An 11,290-nucleotide genomic window follows, 5' to 3' on the forward strand; every position below is an offset into this window, starting at 1 on the left:
GGGTGCTTGCTTCAGGGCATGTCAACTGGTCAGCTGGGGTGGGAAGGCTCCACCCCTGCATTTGAGAGGGGCAGAACATTGAGCTATAAAGGGCCCCGAACATTCCATCCCTAGCCTTAGTTTGCCTGGCCTATACATATTCTTTTTGGCTTTTCAAGTCAATCCTGGAAGCATCTTCTTCAGCAAGGTCTACTTCTCCCCCCAGCCTAAGTTCCCTAAGGAGAAGGGCCTGGCCTGGTTTACCTCTGTGAATGCCCAGCCCTTGGCATCCCATAAACATAATGATAGTATTAGCTACCACTTAGTGAGTACTATACCTTGCACCTAGCACTTTGTAAATATCATCTCTTGCCATTAAAATATGCTTAACTGAATTTAAGTGACCCGCAGAGCAGGAATGACACTAATTTAAGGGGCATGGTGGTAACCCGGTTTTGGAATCAGAGAGACTTCCATTCAAATCTTGACTTTGTCACTCATTGATCACTTGAAACTCTGGGCCTGAGTTTTCTCTTTTCTAAATTGGAGTAAATAAAAGTTACCCTGCCTGCTCCATTAGAGCTGTCAGGAAGAAATTACAAAGAAATATTTGTGAGATATTTCTTTGTAAGTTTGAACATTTTTAAAAAATTGAAATGTCCCTACAAATCTAGCAGTACCAACAGCCCGATTACACATTGGGACTGTCACAGTTTATTGGGAGGTATGGTATGAGGAGAGGTCAGACTTTCCAAAATGTCTTTCCAATGACCTATCATAAATTATTCTGTCTCGTCTGGCTCATAATTCCCACAACCAGCATGAGTAATAGCATGGATAGCAAAAAAGGTTGTTGCCAAGTCCCTGTATTAGTTATCAGTCACCATGTAACAAATTAGCCCCAAACCAGGAGCACTTGGCAGTCCACAGATCTGCAACAGTGTTTGGGCAGAACAGACCCAGGAACACCCCTTTTATCAGCCTCTAACCATCCTCCAACATTTTTTCAAGTCACAACTTTTGGGGCCATCTTCTCAGCCACCTTCTGCTTCTGGAACCCCCCAACACCCTATTTTGAGCTTAGCTCCTTATTACCAATCCACCATGAGCTCCCAGATTCATCAGAATTATTCCACGGAAGTGGACGCCACTGTCGCCTGGTCAATATATATCTGCTGGCCTCCTACACCTATCTCTCTAGGCTTCTATTTTGATTGTGACAATGTGGCTCTGGAGGGCGTGAGCCCCTCTTCTGCTAGTTGGCTGAGGAGAAGCACAAGGGCACTAAGTGTATCTTGAAGATGCAAGACCAGAGCAGTGGCCATGTCCCCTTCCAGGATGTGCAGAAGCCATCCCAAGACGAGTGCGATAAAACCCTGGACACCATGCCAACTGCCCTAGTTCTGGAGATAAACCTGAACCAGGCCCTTTCAGTTCTGCATGCCCTGAGATCCATCCATGGAGACAGCCATCTCTGGGACTTCCTGGAGAGCCGTGTCCTAGATAAGGAGGTGAAACTCATCAAGAAGATAGAAACTGCCTGACTCACCTCTGCAGGCTGGCTGCCTCCCAGACTGGGTTGGGTGAGTATCTCTTTGAAGGGCTCACCTTCAAGCAGGACTCTGAAGCCCAGCATCCTTTGAAGGGCCCCTCTGGTATCCTCCTGGTGCCAGGGCTTGGGCCTGAGACTCTCCTTGAAGCTACTTGGAAGCTTTTTAACCACCCTGGAACCCTCTCCCAAGCCAAGAACCAAATGGAAACAAGAAAGCTCTTTGCAGCAAAACAACCCCCAACAAATAAACAAACAACAACAACAATAACCAATTAGCCCAAAACCTAAGTGGCTTAAATCAACAATGAACACAGCGTCTTCTGTAATTTGTATAGGTCGGGAATTTGGAACAGCTTTGTTCAAGGTTTCCAGTGATGTGTGTAGTTAAGATTTGGGCTGCGGTTGCAGTTATCTGAAGACTTTATTGACCCTGAAGGATTCACATCCAAGATAGTTCACTTACACAGCTGTGGATAGGAGACCCCAGTTCTCCTTCCTATGACCTTCTCTACAAACTGCTTGAATGAACTCACAGCATGGTGTCTGGCTTGTCTCAAGTGAGCAGTCCAAATGCAGGAACAAGGAGGAAGCCACCATGCTTCTTATGACCCAAGCCTTGAAGTCACAGCCTGTGGCTTCCACCACATTTGATTTTTTTGGAAAGTAATTGATCTTTCAGGCCTATATTCAAGAGGAAAAGAATTAGGCTCCACCTTTTAAGATAAGACTTGTCGAAGAATTTTTGGATATATTTTAAAATCATTATCTCCGCCATGAAAATTCACCTATTATCTTGGGGGACCTCTTCTGCTAGTGCTCAGCTGGGCCGAGCAGTTGGGGGTATTAAGAGGCAGAGAAGATTCCAGGCTAGGAGAGGTCCCAAATCAGGCACAGAGATGAAAGACTCTGGGATACCAGGCCATAAAGTACCTTAGGGAGAGATATTCATGACCATAGGGCATACCCTTGGAGAGCTGTTGCCTTGGTCTTGCTTAAAGGCTGACCAAAGGTTTTCATCCCAGAACAGTTAGTCTTGGTCTCTCTCTTGTTGAATGGCTTACTCTCCATATTGACAGGGAGCTTAAAGAACCACTCCTGGAAGGTTTGACTGGTTTGGGAAATGGAGGCAAAATCTTCTGCTTTGAAAGGCATTTGTTCTCCTGATATAGGTCAGTCCTACTTTCTCTTGGGCTTTGGCCCTGCCAAGAGTTGATCAAGGGTTTAAAGCAGGGGATCATGGACTTAAGAGCCAACAGGGTATAGGCAAAGGGAACCTAACAAATCTAAGAAATAATTAGGAGTGGTAAGCATTGTGACAAACAGGAAAGAAAGCTAAGATAATTTAATACTAGAAAAAGTGAAATATCTGGACCTTTCAAGTATAACTGGATGTTGCTTCTGAACTCAAGATAATCCTTAGTATTCCAGAAAACCACCATGACCCATAGGTAAAAATGGATATTTAAGAGAGTCCATTGAAAAATGGAATTTAGGAATAGTGGAATCTCTCGGTGGGCCCACTACATCCTTGAACATATTCTTTTGTTATTTTCATAGTTCCTGACAATGTAGTTTGAGTGAATATACTCGGCAATCAGTAGAACAGCCACGGTGGTTCCTTGACTTGTAGTGGGAGGGCTTTCGGAATCAGACAAGACAAAAGTACCTGTAACACTCCCCTCTATACCAAAATAATGAATCCTTGGGGCACGAGCACAGGTAGTCCACCAACAAAGACTTTGGCAAAAAGTCTTTTTGCCATCACATGGTGATCCCTCCTACATCTCTTTAACTGGCCTATTTGGCTCTGCAAAAGACAGAAAATTAGGGTGCATTATTTTAAGTGTTATTAAGTGATGACTACAATTAAAGCTGCTCTTCTAAAGGTTGTCTTTTCATCCTGTGGGTCTGCTGTGTGACTATGGATCCGGTAAATATATTTTCTCTATTAGAAATTTGTTTTTACCTGACAGGAATAACAGTACATATTCACCATCCTAGACTCAGAACTACATTAATTCTTTTGCTTTATGCCATAACTTAGATCAGAGGGATTTTTTTAATGCAACTTATTAAATTGAGGTATAATTGATGTATGACAATATAACCACTTCAGGTATATAACATAATAATTTGACATCTGTATATATTGCAAAAAGAGCACCACAATAAATTTAGGTAGCATGTGTCACCATACATAATTACATTTTTTTTTTCTTGTGATCAGAACTTTTTCTTAAGATCTGCTGTCTTGGGGCACCTGGGTGGCTCAGTGGGTTAAGCCGCTGCCTTCGGCTCAGGTCATGATCTCAGGGTGCTGGGATCGAGTCCCGCATCGGGCTCTCTGCTCAGCAGGGAGCCTGCTTCCCTTCCTCTCTCTCTGCCTGCCTCTCTGCCTACTTGTGATCTCTCTCTGTCAAATAAATAAGTAAAATCTTTAAAAAAAAAAAAAAAAGATCTACTGTCTTGGCAATTTTCTTTCTTCTTTTTTTTTTAAGATTTTATTTCATTTGAAAGAAAAGAGAGACAGCTAGAGAGGGAACACAACCCAGTGGGGAGAATGAGGGAAAAGCAGACTTTCCACTGAGCAGGGAGCCCAATGTGAGGCTCAGTCCCAGAACCCTGGGATCATGACCTGAGCCAAAGTCAACACTTGATGACTGAGCCACCCAGGTACCCAGCAATTTTCAAATATGCAATAGAGTATTATAAATTATAGTTGCCACAGTGTACATCACATCCCTAGGATTTATTTTATCACTGGAAGTTTGTATCATTTGACTGCCTTCATCCATTTGACCTATCCCAGTCTCCCACCTCTAGCAGCCACGAATTCATTGTAGATCAGAGGAATTTTTTAATCTTCTTGCTAACCCATAGAACATTATGCTGGACCACAGCTGAGATGCCATAATGCTAAAAGACCAAGTGAGCAAGCAGAAACAGATATCCTAGACACCCTATAAAACCTATGTGTATCAAAGTTTGGGAAATACATCCACTGGAAACTAAGGAATCTGACAGACATTTCCAGAAGTTGATACGTCTGTATAATATCAAAATATGTCTTCCAAAGTGAAATAAAACTCATTATACCATGCACAACTCACCACTAACAACAAGTTTGGCTTGGACCTCACAGGAGTTTGAAGGCATCGTATACGAGGTATGGGTGTACGCCTCCGACCCTGTTGCTGAGTAATGCATAAGGTTACTATCCTCAAGGGAGTCCCAAGCGAGAGAAGCTGATTCAGGCCACAACACAAACAATTCTGGCACTAGGTCTTCAGACTGGTGAATCCAATGGGGCTTGAAGTGTTAGTGTCTGTTCAGGTTGGTCTATGGTGCCCTTGCCAAGCCCTGATGGAAGAGTCACAAAGGAGAGTTCTAGAGTTTGAAGGTACAGGTTTGCCCTCAATATCAAGAGGATATATTTTGTTAAAAATCAATTTCACTGAGGTGCAACTAACATACAATAACATGTACCCACTTTTGCATGCACCTGAAAACACACAACTGGGTCAAGATACGGAACATTTCCACCAAACCAGAATGCTTCCTTGTGCCCCTCTGCACCAATCCTATATCCCTTCCCCAGAACCTAGCCCAAGGTAGCCACTGATTCTGTCGTTCTTGATTTGATTAATAGGTTCTCGGGTCTTACATAAGCAGAACCAGGCAGTGCGAACTTTTTTGTGTCCGGATTTTTTTTATTCAGCGTAATGTTTTTGAGGGTCTTCCATTCTGTCACATGTACCAGTAGTATTAGCAATGTGTTCCTTTCTTGTTAATGACCAGCATTCCATTGTACGGACATACTCCAATTCCTTTATCCATTAATAAACATCTAGATTGCTTCCAGGTTTGGGTTCTCAGGAGTAAAAGGACTATAAACATTCTTGTAAAGTCTTTGTGTGGACAAATATTTTTATTTCTCATGGGTAAACACCTAGGAGTGCAATTTCTTGGGCATATGGCTAGTGTATATTTAACTTTATAAGAAACGAATGAAGGGTTTTTCCAAGTGGTTGTGCTGTCTTACATTCTCATCAAGAACAGATGAGAGTTCCAGTCGCTGCATATCCTCAACAATACTTGGTACTATCAATGTCTTTAATTTTAGCTCTTCTAACAGGTGTATAGTTGTCTTCACTGTGGTTTATATTTTCAGTCTCTGATATCTAATCATGCTGAAGATCTTTTAATGGGCTTGTTAGCTATTTTTAAAACTTGTGAAGTGTCAGTTAAAATTTTTGCCCTTTTTAACTAGGTTCTTTTTCTTATTTTTGAGCTGTAAAAACTCTCTGTGCTTTCTGGAAACAAAACATTCGACAGATGCATGCATTGGGAACACTTTCTTTGAGTACCATATTAACCAATGACATATTAACCAATGCCCAGGATGCAATGTGTTAACAGTCATTTCTACAATTAAGGAAATCAAGGCAAATATGGCTTCAGTAATTTTTTTCTAGCACATAGAAAATAAAAAATAGAAGTCAGGAGCCTCTAATAAGTGCTTGTCAAGTCCTGCATCAGGTTCTTTGCTCAGCAAGGAGACCGCTTCTCCCTCTGCCTATCGCTCCCCCTGCTTGTGCTCCCTCTCTCTGACAAATAGATAAAAAAAACCTCTTTAAAAATGTAAAAAAAAAAAATCTTTATTTATAAGAAATGCTTTCTAAAATATTTAGGAGTAAAATATTTAGGCATCGTGTCCACAACTTACTCTCAAACAGTTCCAAAAAAAATTATATATACATGCATGTATCTGCATGTATATATATATATATATATATATATATATATATATAGACATGTGTACCTGTCTAAACAAATGTGTATACATGTATGACAGGCACACACACACACTTTTAGAGAGAGAGAAATAAAGCAATTATGAGAAAATATTAGCATTTGAGGAATCTGGTTAAAGGTTATAGTGCCTGCCTTCTCCATGAAGCAATACTGCACTCAAAGAAATAAAAATTGTTCTTGGAGGCCAAAAAATCTTACTTTTTTTCCATGTAAAGTTGAGATATACATAGAGACCATAAACAGATATTTATTATCTGTGGTATTAAAATTTCATGGCAGAAAGCAATTAGGGGGAAAAAATACCTAAAAGGCTCTTGGGGAGTGATGAGAAAAAGATTAAGAAATGCTGGTAGAGAGGAATTCTTTATGCTCTTATTGCCACTTTTCTAGAAATCTAGAATTATTTTGGAACAAAAAGTATAAACATTGCGACGTGCCAGTGTTGAGAAAGTTAGGGGAGCACAGATGAGGTGGCCCTAATTCTGCAGGGGTGGGTGAGGGCAGCTCTGGGTCAGGGGGCACGGGAAGTCCCACCAGGAAGATGACACTTGCCCCAAGTCTTGAAGGAGGGTCAGGAGTGTGCTGGGTAGATAAGGACACGGCCTAATCCCAACAAGCCTTGGAAGATTAAATTCTATATCATTTAGTTACATTGTTTAGCATATTTTACCATATTCTAATGAGATACACAGTGATAAGCCATGTCTTTTCTAAAAGATGACTTGTAATTAAATAGCAATCCTTTGTGAGGCAGAAGATCTAACTCAAACTTTCTGAAGAAATGCGAGTTTGAGGGCAAACAGCCTTCTTTCTTCTACGATTCCCTGTTTATCCAAACTTTCAGTCTCCGAGGGAATGGCTCTGGATTCATGATTTACAGGCTTGGGGAACCCTTTGGGATTTGGAAGCCGGAAGGGCCACCTGTGAAATTTGCCTTGAGCTCCAGGGCCGTGTTGGGTCAGCCGGTCTGAGCGAGGCTGAAGGTGGCTGTCACATTCAGGAACAGCAAACTCTGCCTTCCTTTCTGTGGGCTGGAAATCCGACACTGGGCCGTGGAAATGCACAGAGTCAGAAAGCGTGCTGTGAGAAGGGGTGCGGGAAGGGGAAAACGCTGGAAAAATTGTACTTTTCTCCCCATGACAGTTGCCTTTTGTTTGAACAAATAATTTGAGGAGAGAACAAAAAAGCAGTTGTTTGCTTAATGCCAAGCCACAAAAACATGGAGCCTTCCTGGCCCCAGCTAGGAGCACATTCCTGGTCCCAAGCATTCCTGATGATTTGCCCCCTGGTGCTGCAGATCGAGGTGACACAAGAAAGCGCTCACTGTCCCTGGCGCCCCTTTTGCTGGGCGGGGGCCACCTCCCTCATTCATAGCTCAATAGGACACGGGTCCGGGGAGGCCAGGGAGCTCAGGGCCAGGCCAGGCCAAACCAGAGGGTGGCTGTGATGGGGTGGGGTGGCCTGAAAGCAAGTCATTAATGCACATGGGTGCCCTGCCCGCCAGCTGCCTGTGTTCTTGGCCAGAAGAATCTGCAGAAAGAGTACAAAACCTTGTGTTCAAAAGCTTTGGAGTTTGTAACATATACAGACTCATACACACATATACACATGCCCAGAAACACACAAACTGCTTGTGATACATACATTTGGTGCCAACATAAACAGGGCCTGGGCCAAAAACTGTGTTGGTTAGCAACTGGCCAATGAAGTGTTTAAAGTTAGAGGCCAACAGAAAAACCCGAACAGTGGTGTTTTTCCTAAACCTGAAGTCACCAGTTAGTATTACTTTTCCTTTGCAGAATGGTTTTCTAATATCTTCACTCAGGAAAGATCCTGTCTGCAAAAAAGCCCACGACGGGTTTGCTCTTAGGTGAGTTCATTACCGTAAATCCATCCACGGCCGGTTCCAATAACAATTACAAGGCCACAAGCCATGAAACCCAATGGCCGCTTTGAATTTGTGACCAGTGCCAGTGAGAGGTGGGGGTGGGGAGGGGGGTTCGTTCTGGGTTTCCAGAACAGCCAGGTCTCCAAAGCTTGTGGAAGCGCTGAGGCCCCAAAGGAGGAAAGAGCAGCTTGTCAGGCCAGCCAGCTGACACCTGGGAGAGCAGGCTGGGGAGGAAATGCGTGCTGTTCCCCCAAGCCAGCCTGAGTCTGCCCCTGGCACCACACAGAGTGAGCACGTCATCCTAAGACCATGAACACATAGTAAGGAGAACCCACTTCCCTACAGTCCCCCACCTTCAGATGTTAAAGGCCCTTCTACTTCTAGCGAAACCCGTTCCCAGGGGAGTACCGATGTCTATTCTTTACCACTTAGTCAGACGTCACCCTTACCAGGTCACTTGATGTATTGCACTTGAACTCTGTGGCCTAACAGCCTGTGCTTCTGCTAGAACTACTGTCCTTAGCCAGCGAATAGGAGGGGATTTGGTAGGGCTAAGGGCAGGATTTCTCAAAGCTGTCCCAACCCCCTGCCCGTTCTTTCCTCTCAACCTCCAGACGTCAGCTCAATTCTCCATTCCTAAGTCAAGTTCCAATGAGATGGTGTCTTGGTCCCAACTCCTTCACCCTCACTGAAGACAAGACCCAGGTCTGGATTTGATCCATCTCCATTCTCCATCAAGGGTGAGGCCTCTGCCCAGCATACAGCACATGCTCAAGCAGTTTGTTGAATAAATAAATGAATGGTTAAATGAGGGCTTGGATGGGTGCATGAGTGGGGTGGATGATAGATGGATGATGGGTACCTAGATGAACAATGATGAGTGGATGACGGAATTCCAATACAACTCTATCTGGACCCCGCCCAAGTGCCTAGGATCCCGCCTCCCTGGGAATTCTGTTGTTTTGGAGCAGCTTAGAGAAGAAGGCCAATAGGTGATGGCGCTACTGGGTGTTCATGATGAATTACTGCCATAGCGACTGAGAAAAGCCAAGAGAGCAACCAAGGAGAAGGGCTGGGATGATAAAAGGCAGAGAGGAAGAAATAGGTTGAGAAGGGTACCAGCAAACAGACCGTAGGCAGCTAGAGGAGAGAGGCAGCAGCTTCGGGGACCCGAAGGTAAAACAGGGAAGAGGGACATCGAGACTAACCATGGGGAGGGGGAGGCAGCTGAGGGGGGAATCATGGAAAAAAGGATTTATATTATCAGGAAAACAAAACGGTAGGGTCTTCTCTGATAGGACCTTAGGAAGGCAAAGGTTGAAGGTGGGAGGCTTTCCAGAGGAAGAGAGAAGAGCAGGAGAATCTCAACCAGAAAGATTTAAGGAGCAGAGAAAAAGCGAAACAAGACCAGAGACAAATGCTGGCCCTTCAAGGTAGGGAAGGGGTGCCCAGGGTGAGAGAGCCAAAGCCACAGCTGCTCTGCCAAGGGAGGAAACCTTAGGAGACCCGCCCAGCCAGAATCTTGAAGTCTCAGACTTTTTCCACCTTATGAGCTGTAAATTGATCTATTCAGTTAGAGAAACCTGGTTTTTATTGAGTAATTTCCTCTGAACGACCTCCAGTTTTGAAAATGTCCCCACCGTTCTCTGACTTCCCCCTCCCCCGCCAGGTCCCTGCATCAATGTCCGTAAATCATGGGGAGGCAGCCCCCCTTCCTGTTCTCCGGGTCCCTTGGCTAATCCTGATATGGCACTGGGTCCTTCTGGGACGGAGACCTCAGATCTGTTTGTTCTGTGGCCAGTTCCCAGCATGCACCTCGCCGAGCGCCCATCCGGCAGCTGCTCAGGAGCCCCCAGCCACAGAAAGGATTGCTAACTGGTCCGGAGCCATGTCCTCTGCCTGGCCTCTATATCAAGGAAATTTCTCCATTTTTCTTCGTAGCCCTCAAACGGGGCCTCTTGCAGATGCAAACAAGGGGCTCTTTATGGGAAACATTGCCCATCACTTGCTTTTACATTGCATCTTTTATGCCAACGTCCCTCAAAGCTCTTTCACAAACAAGTGTCATTGTCTCCCCCTTACAGATGGCACCAAAAGGAAAGCGCGAAAAGTTAAGTGGTTCAACGAAGGTCACTCAAAAAAGTCAGAGCAGAGGTGGGAACAGGACCCAGAGCTCCCTGCTCCCAGGCCTATCACCTGCCCACCCCCAGGCCCAATGGGAAAGAGCCAGCATCTGTGGGTGCCCTTCCCACACTCTGGCAGCATGCAAGACCTCCCCCACCCCCACCCCATCTTTGCTACTTAAAGCTCAGAACAGAAACCCCGTCTTCATAATTAGGATCACACAGATCTTCAGATGGAAGGGGCCATCTTGCAAAGTTAACTGAAGGCCTGTGGACTTGCCAAGAGCCACTAGGGTGGGCGGGAGGCCGGATGGCCCCTCAGGAGGTGGGATGCAGGCGTCAGTCTTGAAGAGCAATTGCATTACCTGTGTGGCTGAGGTTTTACAGCTTGCTCAATCTGAAAGTTAGCGAAGTAGTAATCAATGAAAAGGAAATATAATTGAGAAGATTAAAAGCTGAGGGTGGGTATGGACAGGGGAGGGAAGTGATTGCTAAAGAGGTCCATTTGTATAATTCAAAGGTCGATGCCTCTCATTAAACTCGCATCTCCAGACACTCAGGGGATGAAAGAGAATCTCTCCACGCTGACTGGCTGACACCTAAGAGTTTCCTCTGGCCACTTTCAAGGGCAACATGAGGCCAGAGGGACAGAAGAAACTGTTGGAAAGAGAATTTAGGGGAATCCATAAGCAAAAGAACATTTGGAGAATTGAAACACAAAGCCAAGTCTTCTGACCCTTTTTAAAAGACATCCAAGTTTCTTCTAGACCATGAGGGCTTATTTACATGATCTGAATGAAAGCTGAATTAATGCCCAGGGGACATTCTAGACTGGTACAGCCTTACCTCCTCTGTTCTCTCTCTCTCTCTCTCTCTCTCTCTCTCTCACACACACACACACACACACACACACACACACACTTATCCTTACAT

The 11,290-nt window shown here is 44.6% G+C and overlaps 1 pseudogene; it reads left to right on the top strand.

The window, feature by feature from the left end:
• The first annotated feature begins 1,083 nt into the window (after positions 1 to 1,083).
• Positions 1,084 to 1,807, top strand: LOC132024138 (ferritin light chain-like; annotated as a pseudogene).
• The last annotated feature ends 9,483 nt before the right edge of the window (positions 1,808 to 11,290 follow it).

This window comes from Mustela nigripes, chromosome 9, assembly GCF_022355385.1.
Source record: "Mustela nigripes isolate SB6536 chromosome 9, MUSNIG.SB6536, whole genome shotgun sequence".
NCBI classification, from domain to species: domain Eukaryota; kingdom Metazoa; phylum Chordata; class Mammalia; order Carnivora; family Mustelidae; genus Mustela; species Mustela nigripes.